The following is a 10,724-nucleotide window of genomic DNA, read 5'->3' on the forward strand; positions in this document are numbered from 1 at the left end:
GCATTGGCCTCTCTTCTGTGTATTTTCAGAAAGTTGGAAACTTTGGCTTCTGTAAATCAGGTTTCTAAGTGAGGTCCCTGATGTGCCAAGAGGACATCACGTCTGTCATGAGACACAGCTCACCCAGAGGGCTGCTTGTCGTTTGTTGAGGGGCTTTGAGGGGTTCATGTTTGTTTCCATGCTGGTTGAGTGTGGAGGTCCTGGTTTTGGCTTTGGGGTGACTGCTGTTTGACTGTTGAAGTTGCAGTTTGTGTGATTACCATAATAAAATCGGGCCTGGTTTTATAGTCTTGCACAGAGACCGTCTTGGATCTCTGCCCTGGCACTATATGGAGTTTAGTTATGTTTGTCAAAAGGCAAAGGACTTGTTGGTTCCTAGAGACATACTCTGTGTACAGGTGGGTTGGGCAGCGAGAACGAGGCTCCATAGTGGTGTTGGCATGGTGATGATGACAGACACTTTTGCAACATTTAAAAGTACTTTATATTTTACAAAGTAGCATGTTTCATTTTGATTAAAAGCTACCAAAGGAATTTTGATCATGTATAAGTGTTTAAAGCAATATTTTCTGGAATATACCAAGTTTATATAACTCGATTTTATGCTAAATTATTAAAGGATTCTCCCTTTTTGAAACATGCATGTTTAAGATACAACATCTTTTTGGACCCCCATATTAAAACCCTTTCTCTTTAAGTATCATTTCTATATTTGTACATTTTCATTTATGAGTTCTATGATGTGGTCTCTGAAAGACCAAATAGATTTCTATTTCTACTTCTTATTTTTAAGTTCATTGTGTCTACAAATTGTTAATATTGTAATTTAATGTAGACTTACTTTGAATAAAACTAGTTTAATTGGCCTTTAAATGACTTTAATAAAACGGCTACGCAAATGACACTTTCCTCCTGACAGCTCAGCAGCTTTTAACAGGTAGCAAATCAGACAAAAGAAAGGAGCCTGGTCACCCTCACATGACTGCCCCTTCTCTTTCCTCCACTACAGGCACAAGTTAAGTGAGACATCAGCCAATCGTAAGGAGCGGGGATAAGGACCTCTCACTCTCCTCATTTCTGCCCAGTCTCTCACTTACCAACATTGTTCAGAGTCTTCTCAGAGTGAAAGTTAATGTGGAACAACACAGAGAAAATAATGGCAAACAAAAAAGGCAGCTAGACACAGAGGCTTTCAGGTTGGAACTGAGGGAACTTTTGCCTAGAAAACCTAAGAGAGACAGATGAAAAGTGACACAAAATGAGCAGACGTCTGGTGGCCTTCCCACAATGTAGACTGTGACAAAAGGCTGTATTTCAGCAGCAGCATAAGAAAAGATGAAATGCCCAGTGATGAGCAATTCTTATGAGGATTCCTCTGAATATGTGAATTATGTAGCCAGGTCACTTAGTAAAAAAGCCGGGCGTGGTGGCGCACGCCTTTAATCCCAGCACTCGGGAGGCAGAGGCAGGCGGATTTCTGAGTTTAAGGCCAGCTTGGTCTACAAAGTGAGTTCCAGGACAGCCAGGGCTACACAGAGAAACCCTGTCTCGAAAAACCAAAAAAAAAAAAAAAAAAAAGATGGAGGGGGTGGTGCTAAGGATGTAACTCAGTGGTAGAGCTATTGCCCAGCAAGCTCTTAAGAAGGCCCATAGTTATGTCCAGCCCTCAAAAAAAGAANATACAAATTGTCTCTTGCTTCAAAATACAGATAAGGTGCCAGCAAGATGACTCAGTGGGTCAGGGCCTGGAACCAACTCTGGTAACCTGAATTCAGTCCAGAAATTCACATGGTGGAAGAAGATAACCAACTCCAGCAGGCTGTCCTCTGACCTCCACGAGCACAAAATAAATGTAAGACTTCTTTAAACTAAAAACTCAAGCAGCTGGGCACATTTATAAGGGGTTTTTAGTTCACTGAGTCATTTGAGGTAGGAAGACTCATCTTAAATCTAGATCGTTTGAAGTGGGCGGACCCACCCTAAATCTGGTGCCACCGTCTAGCAACAGCCTCTGAAAAGGACATGGGAAAAGGACACTTCTTTTGACCTGCTTGCTCTCATTCTCACTGTAACTTCATAGATCCTGCTGCTGAGGCATCCTTCACTGCTATTAGAGCCTACTGGAGGATTCCCACAGAGTGAAGTAGTGCAGACCAGCTGAGCCATCCAGCCNGGTGCACTGAACACTTTCTTCACTTCCTGTCAAGGAAACACCTACTGTTGGACGAGCTTGACTCCAGAGCCTGTAAACCACTCTATCTGTTCTATTCTTGTAGCGCCTAGAGAAAATACAGGCTGCATGTATGTCTGTGTACCAAGTGTTTGCCTAGGGCCTGTGAAAGTCAGAAATGGGAGTTGGATACCCTGGGACTGGAATAACATGGTCATAAGCTATCATGTGGGCGTTGAGGATGACTTGTGGAAGAGCTGCCAGTTTTCTTTTGTTTGAAGCAATCTCTCTACCCCAGATTTATTTTTATTTTATGTGTATGTCTTTCCCTGCATATATTGCATCTACATCCTGTGCATTCAGTGCCCACAGTGGCCTGAGGAGGGCATCAGATCCTTTGGAATCAGAGTTAAAGGTGTAGACACTGGGAACCAAACCCGGATCCTCTACTGAGCCCTCAGTCACTGGGTCACCTCTCCAGTCTCTTCAAATCTCAATGTTTTATTCTACTGATAAATTTAGATAAGATTCACTTTTGTACAGTAGAATTAATGTTGAATGGCATTTTGTTTTGTTTTGTTCTGTGTCTGAGAGTGAAGGGGAAAGGCTCTCGTGTAGCCCAGGCTAGCTTCAAACTCACCTTGAAGCTGAGGATGACCTGGAGGTCCTGATGTGAAGTTTTAGAAATGTGCTGCTACATCCCTGGTCTGTTGGTTCTGTTTGATTTTATGGTGCTGGGATAGAACCCAGGGTATGTGCTCTACCATGGAGCCCATCCTAGGCCAGCAGCTTTTCACTTGTATGTCCTTTATACTTCTTATGTGTTTACCATGCAAGTGAAGAGAACTTAGGGGAGGGGAGGGGAGGAGAGGGGAGGGGAAACATGTAAATTATTCATACACATAAATTTAAAAAGAAATGGAACAATTTTGTTTGAAGGATTAAAATCCCTATCCAGGCTGGTGAGATGACTCAGCAGGTAAGAGCACTGACTGCTCTTCCAAAGGTCATGAGTTCAAATCCCAGTAACCACATGGTGGCTCACAACCACCCATAATGAGATCTGACGCCCTCTTCTGGTGTGTTTGACGACAGCTACAGTGTACTTATGTATAATAATAAATAAAACTTAAAAAAAAAAAAAAANAAAACAAGACAAGGCAAAAAAACAAGAAAAAAGAAAAACTAGGAAAACAGACCAGCAGCATACTAGGTGAATGAGTTCTGCACTCAAAGGGTAGATGAGTGGAATGATCATCCTGACTGAGGCTCATACAGGGGTGATGCCAGTGGTGGGGGGTGGGAGNGAGGTCCAGGTCATCATGGAGAAGGGTCGGGTTGAGGTGGGAAGGAAGGCACTGGTCACACGAGTGACTGTGGACTCGTACTGCTGTGAGTGAGAAGTAGGACATGGGTGAAGAGTGAGCAGGGGCCCAGTGCTGGAGAATGTGGCTACTGGCAGCCACACTGTCCAGGGAGACAAGATCCAGGAAGAGATCAGAGAGCTGAGAGAACAGAACACACTGCTTGGAGAGAAATGAGCCCTGTGACCCTGGCTTCTGTGGGACAGTCCAGGAAAGCTCAATAGTGACAGGAGAGTGATGTATAAGGAACAGCTGACACCATAAGCAGGAACACAGGTTAGTGGGAAGAGCTGCGCTGAGGAGAGGCTGCGTGGAGGGCGAGTGCAGAGGCCTGGTGTGCTCCATTCAATGCGTGTGACTGCTCTGGCACCCTTCTTTGTCATCCCCCCACACCTGCCCTCCTGTCTATCTCCCCTGTCCTTATGCTTACCAGTTGATCATGATGAAAATCACCTACATGGTGCCATGTCCACAGTTCTGGGTTCCTGTTGGCAGTCGGATGGTTCCTTCTTGCTTTTCTGCAAGGAAAGCACTTTGGTTTCTTGGGAGACAGGAGAAGGCCATGGGATGCATGGAGTTTAGAAGGCCACTTAAGAATCATTTTCTCCTTTCTCCATGTGGGACCCAAAAGGTAAATCAGCTTTGCCCCTCCTTAGCCTTCTTCTGTTCAGAGTAGAGGTTAGATTCTGGCTTTGGGTGGGCATCCCCTGGCCTGTGTACCACTTCAGGTGGTGGTCTTCAAGCACTGTCTACTTCTTTTGGAAAAAAGAAGAGTGGGGGGGGGTCAGGATCTTGCCAGTCAGGAGCTCAGCAAGTACACTGATTCCCTCTTCCTCCCCAGCGCTGTAATAGCAGCCATGTGATATCCCATGGCTTTCTTTTTTTGTGGTTCTGTGGATCAGACTCAAATTCTTGTACTTGCAGGGCAGGCCCTTGACTGACTGAACAATCTTCTTTTTTTTTTAATATTTATTTATTTATTTATTTATTTATTTATTTATTTATTATATGTAAGTACACTGTAGCTGTCCTCAGACACTCCAGACAAGGGCATCCGATCTCATTACAGATGGTTGTGAGTCACCATATGGTTGCTGGGATTTGAACTCAGGACCTTCAGAAGAGCAGTCAGTGCTCTTAACCGCTGAGCCATCTCTCCAGCCCCCTGACTGGACAATCTTACCACTGCCTTACATACCTTTAAATAATGAAGTGTGACATATAACAATCAGCCACTCCTGCTCCAGAGCCTGGAACTTTCCCTAGTCCTTCTGCCCAAGCACTAACCAAAGGGGGCCTTACTTCTGGCTCTTCCTTGAACACTCAAAGACCATCTTAGAGCTAACTCTCCACCTGTCTAACTCAGGTATCATCCTTCCCGGCTTGTAGTCCTGTGCCACCTGTGCTGGTGTGACCAGGAAACTGAGCTCAGGAAGGCAGGCGGGCCCCAGGAGCTCCTGAGATGTCCGTTCTGGTGGTGCTTCATGAGAGACTTGTCTGAGAAGGAAGGGACATGATCGATTTATAATTATTCTTCCATCCATCGCTGTAACGTGCCCTCTGGTGAATCAGCGTTTNTGTGGGAAGTCAGGTTCCTGACCTGCTGACCTCCAGGCCCTCCTGAATTACTGCTGAAGGGAGGCCACGATAGTGTCTCATGTTTTGAGTAGCTTAGGTCTCCACTCAAAACCAGTCCCTAAAATCACTTAGGGAATGGATGAAATTAGGGACTGGATATAACCCATTTCCACCATGAAAAACCAGCAATCTAGTTCCAAAGTTGTTCAGAGGGGTCAGCATCAGGACTGGAGTCAGCCACCCTCATATGTACCTTGGTGGGAGGAGGGGGGAATCTTGGCCTCTGGCCAAGAGAGAGCTGAAGCCATCCCAACTTCTGGCCAAGGACTAGGATGGAGAGAGCTGAAGCCATTTTCAACTTCTGGACAAGGACTAGCATGGAGAGAGTGGAAGCCAATTCCCAACTTCTGGCCAAGGACTAGCATGGAGAGAGTGGAAGCCAATTCCCAACTTCTGGCCAAGGACTAGGACGAGACTCTTTCCTTTCAGGATCCCCATCCCTAAAATCTACCTGACCAGTTAATATTTCATGTTGCAATCTGGGGCACCACTTTCAAAAATCATTCTTAATGCAGATTGTTACCCAAATGTCTATGTGTGGTGTCCTGTGCAGTAAACAGCACCTGTAGAGAAAGAATACAGAACTATATGGAAGAGCAGAAACCCACAAAGCAGTAAGTTTTAAGGAAGGGGTGGGAGGCATGGTGGGCTGGAAAGAGCCAGGGCACTTAACTCGGGTCCAACAAGTGGCAGCCCGGGTCTGAGGCCAAGACCAGGAGTGTCTCCAGGATGGTGAAGCAGTGCTGGAGACAACCTAATCCAGAGACAGGAAGGAGAGCGGGCAGTCACGTTCCTAGAGAAAATTGGGGTAAAAGAATGCTCATCTGTGGTGTGCGTGTGTGGTAGTCGGGGTGTGTTGTGTGCCTTAGGTGGCAGCTAGGTTTAGCAAAGCCAGNTGTACGGGAAGAGACCCTCTGCTCTGGGGACTCTCAGGTGTNGACCANTACGGTAGCCAAGGCTACCTGCTGAGTTCCCTGGGGCAGCACTGGGCTGTGGAGATNGCTAAAGAGCCAGGGAAGACAAGTGTCCACAATGGCTAAGCACTGGGACTGTGAAGTCAAGAGACACTGGGAAGGCTTAAGTTCTCAGAGCTTTTGATTTTCTTATTTTCCAGGCGGAGATAATAATCTTAAAAGCTATTTCCAGCACATACCACACACCAACTGAGTAAGTCACCATAGAAATATGACTCCTTCGTTTAAAAACGCTGCTGAGGTTAGTTATCGACCTGGAACTCTCTCCACTGAAGATCCATTCCTGCATGAAGCAAGCTGGAAGAACCCAGAGGGCTGAGGAGCAAGGGGGCAAGTGCTCGCACACAGAAAGTTAATACTTGTTCTTTAAGAACAAGGAGCTGGGGCTGGGGAGCGAGCCTCAGGGGTAAAGTGCTTGTTGTGAAAGCNTGAGGACTTGAGGTTGGATCCCNATACATAAAAGTCATGAGGAACTCCAGCACCAAAGAGGTCAGAGGCAGGCGGATCCCTGGGCTCTGGCACAGCTGAGAGGTGAGTTCCAGAATCAGTAAGACACTGTGTCTGGGCAAGTGAGGTGAAGAGGCAGACAGCAGATCTCAACCTCTTATACACACGTGAGCAAGCACACTTGTGCACACATGTGTGGGGATATTCTCCTTCTTCAGCAGGTATCAACCTCTCATACACACACGAGCAAGCACACTTGTGCACTTGTATGTGTGGGATATTTTCTTCCTTGTCCACAACATCCATAAAATAGAGCAAAGGACAATCTGTTTGAACTTCACAGTATTGATGCCCTAAGTAGGAAACATTGTGTGCCACTCTACAACATCAGAATTTACTAACTTAGTCAGCTTTGGGTGTACACACTGGGTGGTCTGGGCACAGATCGGTGGGAGTTGCTGCCTGCATACAGGCATCCACTTTTATGGAGTTTCCATAAGGAAATTGTTACACCCTTTGCTCGATCTGTATATAGTTTCCCTGATAAGAATTTAGTGTGCCCCTAAAGTTGTAACTAATATCCGTAAATTTATAGGGGGGACCCTTTGTACTCCCAGGAATAAGGCCATAAGAGGACCTCAGGTGCCCTGGTCCATTGCTCTATACCTTAATCTCGGAGACAGGATCTGTCACTGAGCCTAGACCTAGGCTGGTAACCAGCAGGCTTCCCACCACCACCAGGACAACCCCTGGCTCTGTCCCCTGGGGTTAGAGGTGCTTGTGTCACTACACCAGCTTTTATGTGTAAGTTTCAAGGTTTGGATTTGGTCTTCTTGCTTGCATACGCACCCTTACCCACTGAACCATCCTCCAAGTCCAGTTTTGTTTGCTGGGTGCTGAGGTTCAAGGAACCCAGAGTCTCATACATTCCAGGCGAATGTACTACCTAAGCCATATCCTGCCTCTATCCNGTGGATTTATTAAGTTAAAAGAAAAATTTAGACAACATTTTCCCCATCCCACCCCAACTGCTGAGTCAGGAAGATCCTGTCCTTTGGATGAAGAGTCACGGGTCACTGTAGGGTTGGTTTCCTTTTTGTATGAAGCAGGAACGCACCACGGGCCAGGCTGACACCAACTGTGCGGCCTTCATAACAAATCCAGAGATTACAAGATCCTCACTGAAGAGTGTGTTCCCTCCTCATACCCTGATGAGGCCCGATGTGAGCAAGGCTCCAACGGCACGGCTTTGTTCTTCAGTNCCTGGAAACCTAGCACCCTTCAAAATCCCCCTCACTGCTCCTTCTGGTTAAAATCCTGAATACAATTGGAGAAGTGGCTTCCTGCAAATTTCACTTCCCGTTCTGTGTCTCCCATCACGCGGAATGGACTTCAAACGACATGCTAGCAAGAACTGACCCTAGNGTTTATTTGTTGGTTTATTTATTTATTGGTTTGTTACTTCTGAAGCAGGCTCTCACTAAGTAGTTCTGGCTATCCTAGAACTCAACTATGTAGATCAGGTTGACTTCAAACCCACAGGTCCTCCTGCCTCTGCCTCTGTCTCTGCTGGAATTAAAGGTGTGTGCCACTACACCTGGCAGAACTGCCCCTAGTAAGCGCCACCTGTGACCCTCTCTGGGTCAGCGTGTCCAGGAGTATATGCAAAGGCCACAGGGTGTGAGGCTGTGTAACTTCTCAGCCTGCAAATGCCCTCCAAGTGGTGTTCTTTGTTTTTTGAATCTGCTTTCTAAGAAGGAAAGTTTTGGATCTTCCTTGTGAGAAGACGCCTTTCTCTTTCATTTTTGTAATAACTTTTTTATGTGCATTGGTGTTTGGCCTGCATGTATGTCTGTGTGAGGAAGTCAGATCCACTGGAGCTCTGAGTTTCAGACAGTTGTGAGTTGCCATGTGGGTCCTGGGATTTGAACCCTGGTCCTTTAGAAGAGAAGCTAATCATCTTAACTGCTGAGCCATCTTTCCAGCCCAAAATTCTGTCCTCATAACCTTAGAAAACAAACTAATGAGGTGTAAATACAAAGGAGATCAGTAAAACCTAACCATTGTCAGAGACTAAATAACAGCATCTGACTCTTGGAGCAGCCAGCGGGTGAGCAACCTCATGAACAGTACCTCCTGGAGAGAGACTCAGAAACACATCAGGACACATGAGAAGGGTCTGGAGACAGGGCTCAGCATCTAAGAAGGAATACTGCTTTAGCAGAGGACTTGGGTTCCCTTCCTAGCACTACACTGTATGGATCAAAATAGCCTTTAACTCCAGCTCGGGGGAGGGGATCTGATACCTCTGGCCCTGTGGGCACCCACATACAAGTGGTACACAGACACACATGCAGCCAAGACGCCCGTACATATAAAATACTAAAGCTTCAAAGAGAAAAGCAATATAAATTCACTGTAGTGCTTTAACATTCCTTATTCTGTGAAAACACGTTTGCTAAGCCTCTCACTTCTATGCCCTGTTCTTTTGTCAGTGTCACTGAAGTCAGTGTCACATTGGGTGAGGACTCAACTTGTACACACTAGACTGTCCACATGTGCTATAAACAGAAAAATGATGGGTTGGCAGGCCTCAGCGCAACTTACAGGCTCGCCAAGAAGGATACAGAAGAAAGTAGGCCAAGCCCCAAATGTGGAACAACCAGGAATAAAACTGGAGACACAGGCTCCACNAGTGAGGACCAGGCAGGGCCAGCTCCTCTTCCCATGCTCATCAAGCACTACCCCTGCATTCCTGGGGCCATGTTCTACCTCGCATGTTCTCTGGCCAATATCTACATCTTAGCTGCAGGAGTACTGGAGATGCTTCAGGAGTTCTGTCCGTCACCAATAGTGGCAAAATAAAAAGGCACTTGGGGCCGGAAAGCACAACTCGGTAGGAGGCTCTTGTTTCTGTTCAAAAAATTAATTGGAAGGGTTTTTTATATCAGAATGTTTAGGAGAAACAAACATCTTAGAAGTTCTCAGATTATGCCCAAAGTTAGTTCTCTAATTCAGAGATCACTCCAAAGCCAGAAACTGTTTACTGACAACATTGCTACAGGACTGCTGATAGACAGCATCACAAGGAAGCCATCCCAGCATGCTCTTTGCTTCCTGTTGTGGATCAAAATGCAACCTCTCAGCTGCTTACCTACCACCATGCTCCCCACAGGGATGACAATGGACTCCTAACTCTCTGGCCCCAGATAAGTCCTCTCTAAGCTACCTAGATCATAGAGTTTTATCACAGCAATGGAGAAGTAAGCAGAGTCTTGTGATCGCAAGCTTGTGCCCCCATACCTCATTCTAATTTTCTGCCTTGCTCCTCCACTCCCTGTTTTTGAGAGTCTGTAGCCCTGGCTGGCTTAGAACGCAGAGGTCCACCTTCCTCTGCCTCCCAAGTCCTGGATTAAAGGGATGCACACCCACACTGTATCTCCATCTTAAAAAGACCCCTCCTTTAGGTTAGAAACTGATCTTTGACCCATTTCTCCCAGTTCCCTTTTAANTTTTCACTTTATTTTGTGTATGAAAGTTTTGCTTGAATGTAGGGTAGGCCTGTGCATCATGGGCAGGTGTGCCCTCAGAAGTCAGGAGAGGGCATCAGGTTCCCCGGAACTGGATAGTTGTGAACCATGTGAGTGATGGGACTGGAACCATGGCCCTACACAAATGAGCCATCTCTCCAACTACTTTTATTCTCCCGTCACAGAATAAACTACTCCACTACATAAACAGCTTTTAAGTTTTGTTACTGGGTCTACAATTCTGAGGAGGAAGAACTCAGCTTGAATGAAAAATCTGTTATCAGAAGGAATCCTCAAGCTAAAACTTGAGGACTTAAAGGTAGATCTGGTGGTCTCCGGCCTTTATTTAGTCCTAGCACTCTGAAGGCAGAGGCAGGCTGATCTCTTGAGTCTGAGGCCAACCTGTCTACATAATGAGTTCCAGGATTGCCAGGGTTATATAGAGAGACCCTGTCTCCAAAACAATATAATAACATAAAAGCTCAGATTTTCATGCCATGGTGGCACACACCCGTAATCTCTGCGCTCCTGACAGGATGAATGCCCAGAGTGTGGGGCCAGCCTGGTCCATGCGAGTTCCAGGTCAACCTGGGCTTTAGGG

Source organism: Mus caroli, chromosome 8 (assembly GCF_900094665.2).
Source record: "Mus caroli chromosome 8, CAROLI_EIJ_v1.1, whole genome shotgun sequence".
Classification (NCBI taxonomy): domain Eukaryota; kingdom Metazoa; phylum Chordata; class Mammalia; order Rodentia; family Muridae; genus Mus; species Mus caroli.